General features: G+C 43.3%; 1 long non-coding RNA gene across 1 annotated transcript; it reads right to left on the bottom strand.

Annotated features, from left to right (window-relative positions):
• Positions 1–583: 583 nt before the first annotated feature.
• LOC147997029 (uncharacterized) lies at positions 584–6,042 on the bottom strand. Its single transcript, XR_015652820.1, has 2 exons — positions 5,955–6,042; positions 584–613 (listed from the first exon to the last, which is right to left on the bottom strand). It is a non-coding gene; the product is annotated as an uncharacterized LOC147997029 (long non-coding RNA).
• Positions 6,043–13,554: the final 7,512 nt, after the last annotated feature.

Genomic DNA, 13,554 nt, shown 5'->3' on the forward strand with positions numbered 1-13,554 from the left:
TGGAAACTCTTGATTCGGGGGGCAAGCGGGTAAGACTCTACGACGGGTAGAGCTATTCTGTGCATAGTTACCTTGCCCTGGGCGTGATGGAACACTACAATTATGCATCACAATTAGTGTTGTAATGTTCAGATCAGCAGAACTATCGACTGACATGTCCTCGCTGGGTGAAGAGACTCCCTGGGCAATTTGACTCAAAGCAGCCAGGATGATCCCGGTGTTCATTGTGCTGTCACTTATAGGATTCAACCAATTAGCCAACGTGGCTCTACGTAACCAAATACAGGGCAGGGAAGAGTCTTTAATGGTAAAACATAAGGTATGCAACAGAGAAACGTTAGTGGCGGCATACCGTTGGGGCATTTCTCCAGTTGGCACTATACAAGGAACATCACGCAAACAGGAGGTAGAGAAAAAGGTTGGTAAAACAGTAGAATTGCTATGGACTGGCATGGGTACTGGCCAGGATCTGGCAATAGCCCACAGGGTGATCGAATTAACCTGTATTATCATTCCCAGTAGCAATAGTAGGGTTCGTAGTCTCATCTTCAGGAAGAGCAGAAGGCAATTTTCGAGTCAAGCGCTCAGGTACCCAAATTGGATTTTCTTGATTCTGCGGAAAAACACAAACAGCTCCCCTAGATCTCGAAATCACGGGATCTGGGCCACACCATTTATCAGTTAAGACATCCTTCCACTTTACTTCTGCATTAGTTATAGGTGTAGTAGCAGCATGGCGATCCGCAGCACAGCGGCCATGCGCATCCAAAACTAAGAAATTTAGAGTAAAAAGAGCTAAAGAAAGTTGTTCTTTTGGTGTTCGGCTGCTGGCAATTCCCTCTTTTTGTTTTTTTATCAGCTCTTTTAAGGTATGATGTACTCTTTCCACAATTCCTTGACCTTGGGGATTGTATGGCAATCCTGTAGTATGTTTGACCTGCGTTGTCTGGCAAAATGCCTGAAAGGACTTTGCAGTGTAGGCAGGCCCGTTGTCCGTCTTGAGACTATCAGGCTTTCCCCAGGCTGCCCATGCCTCTAAGCAATGGCTAATGGCATTACGAGCCTTTTCACCAGTCATCAGAGTAGCATGTATAATACCAGGACATGTATCAACAGAAACATGAGCATATTTTAAATTTCCAAATTGAGATATGTGTGTGACATCCATCTGCCAAAGTTTTAGCGGGATCAGACCACGAGGGTTAATCCCTACATGAGGAGGGTGGTGAAATTGAACACAATTCTGGCAACTTAACACCACATCACGAGCTGCAGCTCTAGAGATTTTAAATTTTTGTTGAAGAGTAAAGGCAGGTACATGAAACTTTTGATGAAATTCTCTAGCGAGGTCAACCGGAGCAGCATGAAAAATAAACTCTCTACGAGTACTAGCATCCACCAGGGCGTTATTACTGGTCATGGGACCAGGCAAATTAGTATGGGCTAGAATATGTTGTATGAAAAATTTATTTTTTCTGGCCCAAATCAAATCTTGTAATTCTAAAAGAATTTGACATACAGTACTAGTCGACCGAATTGGCCCTGCAATTTCAAGTGAGCGTACCGCATTAACCACATAAGCAGAGTCAGAAATTAAATTAAAAGAATCATGAAATCTTTTGAAAACTTCCAATACAATTTTACATTCTGTAATTTGGGGGGTACCTGGACTATATTGAATTAATACTGGTTCTTGAGAATCAACCATATAGGCACCTACACCGGTTTTGGAGCCATCTGTATAAATATCTAACGCTCCAGACAAAGGCTCTGAGGCAGTGACCTTTGGAAAGATCACTGGATGTTCAGTAAAAAATTGTAGCAACGGATCCTTAGGATAATGATTGTCAAACTCTCCATCAAAACTACAGCGCAATATGGCCCAATCATCTATCAATGCACACAATGTTTCTACCTGAGCAGTTGTATATGGTATAATAATTTTCTTTGGTGAAATACCAAAATGCTGAATGCAAGATTTAACGCCTAATATAGCTAGCTGTGCAACAGCAGAAGGGTAATATTCAAGGGTTTTATTAGGAGAAATGTGGGGATAAATCCAAAGAAGTGGACCTTGTTGCCATAATACTCCTGTAGGTTGACGAAAAGTTCTCAGTATACACAATAGCAGATCTTCCTCTTCCTTATACCTTTTTAGTATTGCCTTTTCTAGTCTTTCTTCTACTTTCCTCAAGGATAATCGTGCTTCCTTGGTTAAAACACGGGGTGAAGTAAGCTGAGAATCCCCTTTCAGGATCTCATAAAGTGGTTGTAAATCTACATTGGGCATTTTTATATAGGGTCGAATCCAATTTATGCTTCCTAGTAATTTTTGAAAGTCATTTAATGTTTTTAAATGGTCTTTTCGTAATTCAATTTTTTGAGGAGAAATACTATGAGGAGTGATTTTTGTTCCTAAGTATTCTCCCATTTGGCCCATTTGGACTTTTTCAGGTGCTATGAACAATTGGTTGCTTTCAAGCGCCTTAACCACTTTCGCATAAGCTACTTCCAGGGTGCCATGATCTTTAGCAGAAAGCAAGATATCATCCATGAAGTGAATCATTCTTAATTTTGGGAATTGGTCACGTACAGGCCGTAGGGCCTGTCCTACATAAAGTTGACACATAGTAGGACTATTTGCCATACCTTGAGGTAAGACCACCCACTGATAGCGCTTATCAGGTTCCTCATTATTCATAGATGGCAAAGTAAATGCAAATCGCACGCTATCTTGTGGAGCAAGAGGGATAGAAAAAAAGCAATCTTTAATATCAATAATAATAATAGGCCATTCAGCAGGAATGCTGGAGAGTAATGGTATACCTTTCTGTATGGGACCCATTATTTGCATTTGAGAATTAATAGCTCTTAGATCATGTAATAACCACCATTTTCCTGACTTTTTCTTAATAACAAATATGGGCGTATTCCAAGGTGATCTGGATGGTTGAATATGTCCTAATTGTAATTGTTCGAATACTAATTCGGCAGCAGCAATTAATTTTTCAGAGGATAGAGGCCATTGAGGAACCCATAAAGGCTCCTCTGTTTTCCATGTAATGGGTATTCCCCCCTCAACGGCCCCTAGGAAAAACCCAGACCCGTCCTGTCATGTTTTTGTTCTGACAGTACTGGGTCAACTCGTCCTTGTAAGTTCTTTCCCAGACCCTTTCTAGGCACGTAACCCATTTTTGCCATCATATCCTGGACTTGTGGGGAGTAATCATTTGTCAGTCTCATGTCCAGCTCTACCAAAACATCTCTGCCCCACAGCGTTACTGGAATGTCTATAACATAAGGAGTGATCTTTCCTGATCTCCCTTCTGTATCTCTCCACGTCAATTCTTTTGAGCTCATTAAAGGAGCCATTTCGTACCCTAAACCACGTAGGGCCTGAGACGATGTTTGTGTAGGCCATCTGGGTGGCCAGTCATGAGCAGAGATAATACTACGATCTGCTCCAGTATCCAATAGACCAAGGAATGAACGTCCCTCCACAGTCAATGTTAACATTGGACGATCACTCAGTTCCAATGAGATAAAGGCAAATCGGGAACCTGTAGATCCCAAGCCCCTATCCCTTCTAATCCTATTTTCAGCAGGAAAGCGCTTATGTAAGCTGGGCAGAAGCAGCATTTGAGCGATTCTGTCTCCAGGGGAAATGGCAGTGACACCCTGGGGGGAGGCTACCAGCACTTTTACTGTACCTAAATAATCAGGATCAATTACTCCGGGCACAATCTGCAAACCGTCCAGGGCAGAGGAGGAGCATCCCAACAAAAGCCCAACTGTATCTTTAGGGAGGGGTCCTCTAAAATCTGTATCTACAGGCTGCACTCCCATTTGGGGGGTCAGTACGAGTCTGGTGGTGGAGTGGAGGTCCAGTCCTGCGGAGCCTTTAACGGCTCTCCTCGGTCCTTCGGGTGGCGAAGGAAAGGCCAAGGCCTCTGATTGTCCTGTCCTTGTCTGTCGCCCTGCAGAGCCCCATATATTTGAGGGCCCTGGGGACGTGGGCCCCGTTGTCCGTTTTTTGGCTGTGTACCACCATATCCTGTCACTAGGGGTCGGCCATCCAAGTCTTTCACAGATCGACACTCATTTGCCCAATGGTTTCCCTTCTTACATCGTGGACATAGTCCAGGCTGCTTGGATCTATTGCTAATTTTCCCCTTACTCCTTTCAGGGCACTGTTTTCGATAATGCCCTTTACGGCCACATTGGAAACAGGTATCAGTGGTAGTGGTTTTCCCTAATTGTACCACAGCTGCCGCTAGACCAGCATTAGTCAATGGTCCTCCCAGTTCCCTGCAGACTTTCATCCAAATCTCTAAACCTTTATGTTTGTATGGTGTTATGGCATTCCTACATTCTTTTGTACATTGCTCATATACCAGCTGTTTAATGAGCGGCATGGCTGCATCAGGGTCTCCAAAGATCTTGGTAGCGGCCTCTACCATGCGGGCCACAAAGTCTGAAAACGGCTCTGTAGGTCCTTGCAGAACCTTGGTAAGGTTCCCGGAGACTGCGCCCCTATTAGGCAGTGCTTTCCATGCCTTGATGGCTACTCCATTAATTTGGCTATAAACTTGCTCTGGATAACCGGTCTGGTCCAGAGCGAATCTCCCTAGACCCAATAGCATGTCAGCATCCCAATGTCTCTGAGGGTCTGCTCCTGAGGCCAGATTAATGGCGGCCTGAGCATTAGCATGTTCAAAAAGATAAGATTTCCAATCCAAGTATTGACCTGAGGAGAGGCAGGCCTTAGCCAGACTCCCCCAATCCCCAGGGGTGAGGCAATACCTAGCAAGAGCCTCAACTTGAGCCACAACAAAAGCTGCACTGACCCCATAAGTTCTAACCGATTCTGCCAATTGCTTTATAGTCTTAAAGTCAACGGGTTCATGATATCGTTGCCCATTGGCGTCCAAAAATACTGGGAAACTTAATCCCATTTCTCTCCATACCTCTGGGCAAAAGGAAGTACCTTTTGCAGGCCTCGCTATGCTTTTATGTTGAGGGTTGTACGGAGGTGCGGTTGGTATAACTACCTTTTTGCCTAATTGTCTGCCTCCTTGCCACGTGGTGTTAGCGTGTGGCCAGTCCGGATCACATCTCTCCCCCTCATACTGAGCAGCCTCTTCCTCAAGGTCAGCCTCACCATCCTCACTAAGCTCTGACTCATCTGACATTTCTAAAGTCAAGGCTTTTAAGGAGGGATATATCTTATCTATTTCCTTGTCCTGATTATCTCCTTTTTTTTATCTCTGCCTTCTCTCTGTTCCTTTTGTCTCCTTTTCTTTTCCTTTCTTTCTTTGGGACCTTTTCTCCCTCTGACATACTTTCTTGATGCTCTGCAAGGATTCTCTGACCTGTTCTAACGACTTCCTCACATCGCTTATCCTCTAAACAAGCACGGACTATTCGCCAAAGAGGCTTTGATCTGGGTCTAAGCTTGCCCTCTGTGGCTTCTTTATCTAGATCCCTTCCCAATTTGTCCCATGCTCGCAAGGTAAGAGATCCTGACACTATAAACCACGGAGCACAACGATCGCATTCATCAAGAAAACTTGACAGGATTTTCCTTTCAACTTTGAGCTTACGCCGATTAAGGAGCTCCTGGAGAGCTGTCAGGAGTGGGCTGGAATGTGAGCTTCCCATACTCAATGAACTTATTTGCAAGCGGTTTTTTAGCAAGCTGGCCTGTTTGTTTATACCCAACTCCGTAGCCTGGCACCTGTTGGCTACTCCGAGCAAGTGCACTCCCGTCCGGGACGGTGGCAATTCAAAAGAAAGCAAACACACAACACAAAGACGAAAAGAAACAAAATTATAAAACCTGCCCACAAAGGATCAACTTGAAACAACATCGCTGCAGACCGCAGACCTTTTAGCCTCTAACCCAAGGCTTCCATCGTCTCTGCTCACCTCCAGAGAACTTTATGGTCCCTTACCGGGAACTTTTCCGACGTCGCTCCTCCTGAAGCTGAAGAGTTCTGAGATCCACGAGGATGTCCTCGTCCCCGTACGGGCCACCACTTTGTCGTGCCCACCTCGTCCGGCAAGGAAGACGCAACACGGTTGGATTCTTCTCAACAGCCTTTACTGCAGGAGACCTTCTTTGTTGATACAGGGAGGCGGCGGCAGCCAGCCCTAAGTGTTACAGCTCCAAGTGTTACAGCTCCAAGTGTTACAGCTTTAAGTGTTACCGCGCCGAGCTTTTGCCGCTCGGCTTATATACACAACAGTATGCTAATCTTCTTTCAGGGATTGGTGGGGCACGAGTCACCCCACTGCCATCCCAGCTACTTGTCCTCCAGAGATTGGCGAGGCATGAACTCCCATTTAGCATAGTACCGCCCCAGCCAGACTGATGTCAGGTGCAAAACTCCATGCATGCTCAGTACTGTTGTTAGGAGGGCGCCAGATTCACCTCATTATCATACAGCTGTCGCACCGCTCCCTACAAAACACCAAATGTCATCTGGAATCCTGGTGCACGGAGGCTCCCGGAAAGGGCGGCGCATATCTTCCTGGTTGCTGCCGCCGCAGAGAGCTCGTGGGCAGCGCCCCGTGAGCAAACTTGGGCCTCGGGACCACAGGTAGGACCAACTTTTCTGCTGCGGGTGACCTGCCTGGTGAACTCAAGACACAGGCCCACAGGAACAGCTGAAGACCTGTAGAGAGGAAAAACTACATGCCCGAAAGCAGAACACTCTGTCCCCATAACTGGCTGAAAGAAAACAGGAAAACAGGTCTACAGCACTCCTGACACAAAGGCTTATAGGACAGTCTAGCCACTGTCAGAAATAGCAAAACAAAGTAACACTAGAGATAATCTGATGGCGAGAGGCAAGCACAGGAACCCAAGCAACAGAAACCAAGACTACATGGCATCATCGGAGCCCAATTCTCCCACCAAAATAAACATGGAATATCCAAACACACCAGAAAAGCAAGATCTAGTTTCAAAATCACATTTAATCATGATGCTGGAGGACTTCAAGAAAGACGTGAAGAGCTCCATTAGAGAACAAGTAGAAGCCTACAGAGAGGAATCACAAAAATGCCTGAAAGAATTCCAGGAAAACATAAATAAACAAGTAGAAACCCATAGAGAGGAGACACAAAAATACCTGAAAGAATTCCAGGAAAACACAATCAAACAGTTGAAGGAATTAAAAATGGAAATAGAAGCAATCAAGAAAGAACACATGGAAACAACCCTGGATATAGAAAATCAAAAGAAGAGACAGGAGCTGTAGATACAAGCTTCACCAACAGAATACAAGAGATGGAAGAGAGAATCTCGGGAGCAGAAGATTCCATAGAAATCATTGACTCAACTGTCAAAGATAATGTAAAGCAGAAAAAGCTACTGGTCCAAAACATACAGGAAATCCAGGACTCAATGAGAAGATCAAACCTAAGGATAATAGGTATAGAAGAGAGTGAAGACTCCCAGCTCAAAGGACCAGTAAATATCTTCAACAAAATCATAGAAGAAAACTTCCCTAACCTAAAAAAAAGAGATACCCATAGGCATACAAGAAGCCTACAGAACTCCAAATAGATTGGACCAGAAAAGAAACACCTCCTGTCACATAATTGTCAAAACACCAAACGCACAAAATAAAGAAAGAATATTAAAAGCAGTAAGGGAAAAAGGTCAAGTAACATATAAAGGCAGACCTATCAGAATCACACCAGACTTTTCGCCAGAAACTATGAAGGCCAGAAGATCCTGGACAGATGTCATACAGACCCTAAGAGAACACAAGTGCCAGCCCAGGCTACTGTATCCTGCAAAACTCTCAATTAACATAGATGGAGAAACCAAGATATTCCATGACAAAACCAAATTTACACAATATTTTCTACAAATCCAGCACTACAAAGGATAATAAGTGGTAAAGCCCAACATAAGGAGGCAAGCTATACCCTAGAAGAAGCAAGAAACTAATCATCTTGGCAACAAAACAAAGAGAAGAAAAGCACACAAACATAACCTCACATCCAAATATGAATATAACAGGAAGCAATAATCACTATTCCTTAATATCTCTCAACATCAATGGCCTCAACTCCCCAATAAAAAGACATACATTAACAAACTGGATACGCAACGAGGACCCTGCATTCTGCTGCCTATAGGAAACACACCTCAGAGACAAAGACAGACACTACCTCAGCGTGAAAGGCTGGAAAACAACTTTCCAAGCAAATGGTCGGAAGAAGCAAGCTGGAGTAGCCATTCTAATATCAAATAAAATCAATTTTCAATTAAAAGTCATCAAAAAAGATAAGGAAGGACACTTCATATTTATCAAAGGAAAAATCCACCAAGATGAACTCTCAATCCTAAATATCTATGCCCCAAATACAAGGGCACCTACATACATAAAAGAAACCTTACTAAAGCTCAAAACACACATTGCACCTCACACAATAATAGTGGGAGATTTCAATACCCCACTCTCATCAATGGACAGATCATGGAAACAGAAATTACACAGAGACGTAGACAGACTAAGAGAAGTCATGAGCCAAATGGACTTAACAGATATTTATAGAACATTCTATCCTAAAGCAAAAGGATATACCTTCTTCTCAGCTCCTCATGGTACTTTCTCCAAAATTGACCATATAGTGGGTCAAAAAACGGGCCTCAACAGGTACAGAAAGATAGAAATAATCCCATGCGTGCTATCAGACCACCATGGCCTAAAACTGGTCTTCAATAACAATAAGGGAAGAATGCCCACATATACATGGAAATTGAACAATGCTCTACTCAATGATAACCTAGTCAAGAAAGAAATAAAGAAAGAAATTAAAAACTTTTTAGAATTTAATGAAAATGAAGGTACAACATACCCAAACTCATGGGACACAATGAAAGCTGTGCTAAGAGGAAAACTCATAGCGCTGTGTGCCTGCAGAAAGAAACAGGAAAGAGCATATGTCAGCAGCTTGACAGCACACCTAAAAGCTCTAGAGCAAAAAGAAGCAAATACACCCAGGAGGAGTAGAAGGCAGGAAATAATCAAACTCAGAGCTGAAATCAACCAAGTAGAAACAAAAAGGACCATAGAAAGAATCAACAGAACCAAAAGTTGGTTCTTTGAGCAAATCAACAAGATAGATAAACCCTTAGCCAGACTAACGAGAGGACCCAGAGAGTGTGTCCAAATTAACAAAATCAGAAATGAAAAGGGAGACATAACTACAGATTCAGAGGAAATTCAAAAAATCATCAGATCTTACTATAAAAGCCTATATTCAACAAAACTTGAAAATCTACAGGAAATGGACAATTTCCTAGACAAATATCAGGTACCGAAGTTAAATCAGGAACAGATAAACCAGTTAAACAACCCCATAACTCCTAAGGAAATAGAAGCAGTCATTAAAGGTCTCCCAACCAAAAAGAGCCCAGGTCCAGATGGGTTTAGTGCAGAATTCTATCAAACCTTCATAGAAGACCTCATACCAATATTATCCAAACTATTCCACAAAATTGAAACAGATGGATCACTCCCGAATTCCTTCTATGAAGCCACAATTACTCTTATACCTAAACCACACAAAGACCCAACAAAGAAAGAGAACTTCAGACCAATTTCCCTTATGAATATCGACGCAAAAATACTCAATAAAATTCTGGCAAACCGAATCCAAGAGCACATCAAAACAATCATCCACCATGATCAAGTAGGCTTCATCCCAGGCATGCAGGGATGGTTTAATATACGGAAAACCATCAACGTGATCCATTATATAAACAAACTGAAAGAACAAAACCACATGATCATTTCATTAGATGCTGAGAAAGCATTTGACAAAATTCAACACCCCTTCATGATAAAAGTCCTGGAAAGAATAGGAATTCAAGGCCCATACCTAAACATAGTAAAAGCCATATACAGCAAACCAGTTGCTAACATTAAACTAAATGGAGAGAAACTTGAAGCAATCCCACTAAAATCAGGGACTAGACAAGGCTGCCCACTCTCTCCCTACTTATTCAATATAGTTCTTGAAGTTCTAGCCAGAGCAATCAGACAACAAAAGGAGGTCAAGGGGATACAGATCGGAAAAGAAGAAGTCAAAATATCACTATTTGCAGATGATATGATAGTTTATTTAAGTGATCCCAAAAGTTCCACCAGAAACTACTAAAGCTGATAAACAACTTCAGCAAAGTGGCTGGGTATAAAATTAACTCAAATAAATCAGTAGCCTTCCTCTACACAAAAGAGAAACAAGCCGAGAAAGAAATTAGGGAAACGACAACCTTCATAATAGACCCAAATAATATAAAGTACCTCGGTGTGACTTTAACCAAGCAAGTAAAAGATCTGTACAATAAGAACTTCAAGACACTGAAGAAAGAAATTGAAGAAGACCTCAGAAGATGGAAAGATCTCCCATGCTCATGGATTGGCAGGATTAATATAGTAAAAATGGCCATTTTACCAAAGCGATCTACAGACTCAATGCAATCCCCATCAAAATACCAATCCAATTCTTCAAAGAGTTAGACAGAACAATTTGCAAATCCATCTGGAATAACAAAAAACCCAGGATAGCTAAAACTATCCTCAACAATAAAAGGACTTCAGGGGGAATCACTATCCCTGAACTCAAGCAGTATTACAGAGCAATAGTGATAAAAACTGCATGGTATTGGTACAGAGACAGACAGATAGACCAATGGAATAGAATTGAAGACCCAGAAATGAACCCACACACCTATGGTCACTTGATTTTTGACAAAGGAGCCAAAACCATCCAATGGAAAAAAGATAGCATTTTCAGCAAATGATGCTGGTTCAACTGGAGGTCAACATGTAGAAGAATGCAGATTGATCCATGCTTATCACCCTGTACAAAGCTTAAGTCCAAGTGGATCAAGGACCTCCACATCAAACCTGATACACTCAAACTAATAGAAGAAAAACTAGGGAAGCATCTGGAACACATGGGCACTGGAAAAAATTTCCTGAACAAAACACCAATGGCTTATGCTCTAAGATCAAGAATCAACAAATGGGATCTCATAAAACTGCAAAGCTTCGGTAAGGCAAAAGACACTGTGGTTAGGACAAATCGGCAACCAACGGATTGGGAAAAGATCTTTACCAATCCTACCACAGATAGAGGCCTTATATCCAAAATATACAAAGAACTCAAGAAGTTAGACCGCAGGGAGACAAATAACCCTATTAAAAAATGGGGTTCAGAGCTAAACAAAGAATTCACAGCTGAGGAATGCCGAATGGCTGAGAAACACCTAAAGAAATGTTCAACATCTTTAGTCATGAGGGAAATGCAAATCAAAACAACCCTGAGATTTCACCTCACACCAGTGAGAATGGCTAAGATCAAAAACTCAGGGGACAGCAGATGCTGGCGAGGATGCGGAGAAAGAGGAACACTCCTCCGTTGTTGGTAGGATTGCAGACTGGTAAAACCATTCTGGAAATCAGTCTGGAGGTTCCTCAGAAAATTGGACATTGAACTGCCTGAGGATCCAGCTATACCTCTCTTGGGCATATACCCAAAAGATGCCCCAACATATAAAAAAGACACGTGCTCCACTATGTTCATCGCAGCCTTATTTATAATAGCCAGAAGCTGGAAAGAACCCAGATGCCCTTCAACAGAGGAATGGATACAGAAAATGTGGTACATCTACACAATGGAATATTACTCAGCTATCAAAAACAACGGCTTTATGAAATTCGTAGGCAAATGGTTGGAACTGGAAAATACCATCCTGAGTGAGCTAACCCAATCACAGAAAGACATACATGGTATGCACTCACTGATAAGTGGCTATTAGCCCAAATGCTTGAATTACCCTAGATGCCTAGAACAAATGAAACTCAAGGCGGATGATCAAAATGTGAATGCTTCACTCCTTCTCTAAAAGGGGAACAAGAATACCCTTGGCAGGGAAGAGAGAGGCAAAGATTAAAACAGAGACTGAAGGAACTCCCATTCAGAGCCTGCCCCACATGTGGCCCATACATATACAGCCACCCAATTAGACAAGATGGATGAAGCAAAGAAGTGCAGACCGACAGGAGCCGGATGTAGATCGCTCCTGAGAGACACAGCCAGAATACAGCAAATACAGAGGCGAATGCCAGCAGCAAACCACTGAACTGAGAATAGGACCCCCGTTGAAGGAATCAGAGAAAGAACTGGAAGAGCTTGAAGGGGCTCGAGACCCCATATGTACAACAATGCCAAGCAACCAGAGCTTCCAGGGACTAAGCCACTACCTAAAGACTATACATGGACTGACCCTGGACTCTGACCTCATAGGTAGCAATGAATATCCTAGTAAGAGCACCAGTGGAAGGGGAAGCCCTGGGTCCTGCTAAGACTGAACCCCCAGTGAACTAGACTGTTGGGGGTAGGGCGGCAATGGGGGGAGGGTTGGGAGGGGAACACCCATAAGGAAGGGGAGGGGGGAGGGGGATGTTTGCCCGGAAACCAAAGAATTATTATTAAGTATTAAATAAATTTAAATAAAAATATTAAATTCCAATTTCAAAAAAAAAAAAAAGATATCAATAAAGTTTGGTCGCAGCTAGGATTCCTATGTCCACGTGTGTTTTCTTGCTGGCAAGAAGGAGCGCGAGGGACATTTGGTGCCGAGAACCCAGGACAAAAGCCACACCATCGCCAGGCGCCAAGGAGGGCCTCTGTTTCATGGAAGGGATCCAGAAGCTGCGGAACGCGGGTGAGACTCTGAGAGACCATGTTTAGCCTTGATCTGTTCCATCTCACTCCTTTGCCGGATGCGGCAGGAGACTCTATGGTTGCTCTGACAGCCCTTGGGCTTTTTCTATTGACCTTTGAGTTTCTAGTTACCGCCAAACGGCGTCAGAGGTCGTGTGGGAGCTGCCCAGCTGTAACAGCAAAGCGGAGAGCGTTGGGGGAAGGGCAAGGCGGCGTGTCAGAAACAGGGTTAGATAAGGAATTAAAGAGTTCAAGGAGAAAAGGTGCACCTAAGAAAAAAGGCCCTTCCAATGCGGAAGCGAAAGGTTGGGGAAAGAACGCCCCGGGTGAGAAAAAGGGAGGAGATAAAAGGAACACAGTATTTTGGGAGAAAAATTTTGTCTTTGTGCTTGTAAAAGGTGTGATTAAGCTCCCGCGCCGGCCCGCGGGACGCCACGGCATCCGTGCGCCGACGCGACAGCTTTGCAGAATCATACTGATTAGGCTTGATAGAGGCAGACCGCCTGAAAATTTATTCAGGAGAATCAAACAAAAGGACATCTCAATGCCCATGCACAGCTTGATGGAGTTAATGTAATTGGGTTGTGAGTAAAAATATTCAGGACTGTGTTTCACTTCCATACCATTGGCGAATGTCAGTCGTGCTGCTCAGATAATATATCTCAGTATCTTACAGGAATTGGGTTTCAACACGTTGATGGACTAGTCCAGGAATTGAGACAATCCATCGTCCATATCGACTCCACTCGAGTGGATAGTCACCGTGAACACCATCTGGTTTTTTCCCTCTTTGTCTCT

Source organism: Rattus norvegicus, chromosome 1, assembly GCF_021556685.1.
Source record: "Rattus norvegicus strain SHRSP/BbbUtx chromosome 1, alternate assembly SHRSP_T2T, whole genome shotgun sequence".
Classification (NCBI taxonomy): domain Eukaryota; kingdom Metazoa; phylum Chordata; class Mammalia; order Rodentia; family Muridae; genus Rattus; species Rattus norvegicus.